Source organism: Cynara cardunculus, assembly GCF_001531365.2.
Source record: "Cynara cardunculus var. scolymus isolate 2C chromosome LG 10, CcrdV1, whole genome shotgun sequence".
NCBI classification, from domain to species: domain Eukaryota; kingdom Viridiplantae; phylum Streptophyta; class Magnoliopsida; order Asterales; family Asteraceae; genus Cynara; species Cynara cardunculus.
Window position 1 is genome coordinate 14,524,208 of NC_037537.1, and position 1,174 is coordinate 14,525,381.

Consider the following 1,174-nt stretch of genomic DNA (forward strand, 5'->3'; position numbering starts at 1 on the left):
CAACTGTTGCACCCTGTGCTTCTTTTTAAGATTGATATTTTCTTAGTTGTTAATCAAACCTCCCCATTTTAGATAAATCAAATCCCTCGATTCACCATCTGAAACTAGTTTTTATAAACTGAGACTTTTGAAATAACTTTACAAGCTATCTCTGTTGGAACGATATCTGGTACTTTTTACCATTATTATTTGTTACGAGACGACAGTAGTTCAAGGTGTATGCTTGCGCCGAGTTCTATTTTTGTGTTGGAATCTAAGGTTGAATAAACCTACGAGCAAATTTTTGGCGCCGCTGCCGGGGATAGCACACTAAAGTTTTTTTTTAAAACTAAAGTTCGTAAAAGCTAATTTTTCTACCACATGTTACTATTATGGAGAACATCATACATATTGCAGATTCTCGGGATAGAGGAATCATGGACTATGCTATTCYTGTTTTTAGTCAATTAAATTCAGGAATACTAAGGCCACAAATTAAAGCAACTCACTTTGAGCTCACATCTGTCATGTTTCAGATGTTGCAGACTAATGGCCAGTTCAGTGGCTTGCCATCTGAAAACCCTCATTTACACTTAAAATCTTTAATAGAAATAACTGATTGTTTTCTTATCCCTGGAGTGTCTGATGATGCCTTAAGGTTGAAGTTATCTCCATTTTCCCTTAGGGATAGAGCAAAGTTATGGTTTAACTCTTTACAACCAAATTCCATAATCTCTTGGAATGACCTTGTAAAGAAATTTTTGAGAAAATATTTTCCTCCCAACAGGAACGCTGAATCCAGAAATGAAATATGTTTGTTTAGACAAATGGATAATGAAGCAACACCTGATGCTTGTGAAAGGTACAAAGAGTTGTTGAGAAAATGCCCATACCATGGCATTCCTTACTGTATCCAGCTAGAGACGTTTTACAAAGGTTTAACAACTGTTGCTAAACAAATGCTTGATGCCACTACAGGAGGAGCTTTCACAACTTGTACTTATAATGATGGGTATGACATGCTTGAGAAAATTTCAAATAATAATGGATATTGGGCTGATCCACATGCATTAATACAGAATAATACAGTTGGGATACATGAAGCAGACACATATAATGCATTAACAACACAACTCACATCTATAACTGACATGATTAAAGAATATGTATGTTAGCCCAGATGTGTGAATTGTTG

The 1,174-nt window shown here is 35.5% G+C and overlaps 1 non-coding gene across 1 annotated transcript; it reads right to left on the minus strand.

The window, feature by feature from the left end:
* Positions 1-774: 774 nt before the first annotated feature.
* Positions 775-880, minus strand: LOC112520578. Its single transcript, XR_003070048.1, has one exon. It is a non-coding gene; the product is annotated as a small nucleolar RNA R71 (small nucleolar RNA).
* Between the last annotated feature and the right edge of the window lie 294 nt (positions 881-1,174).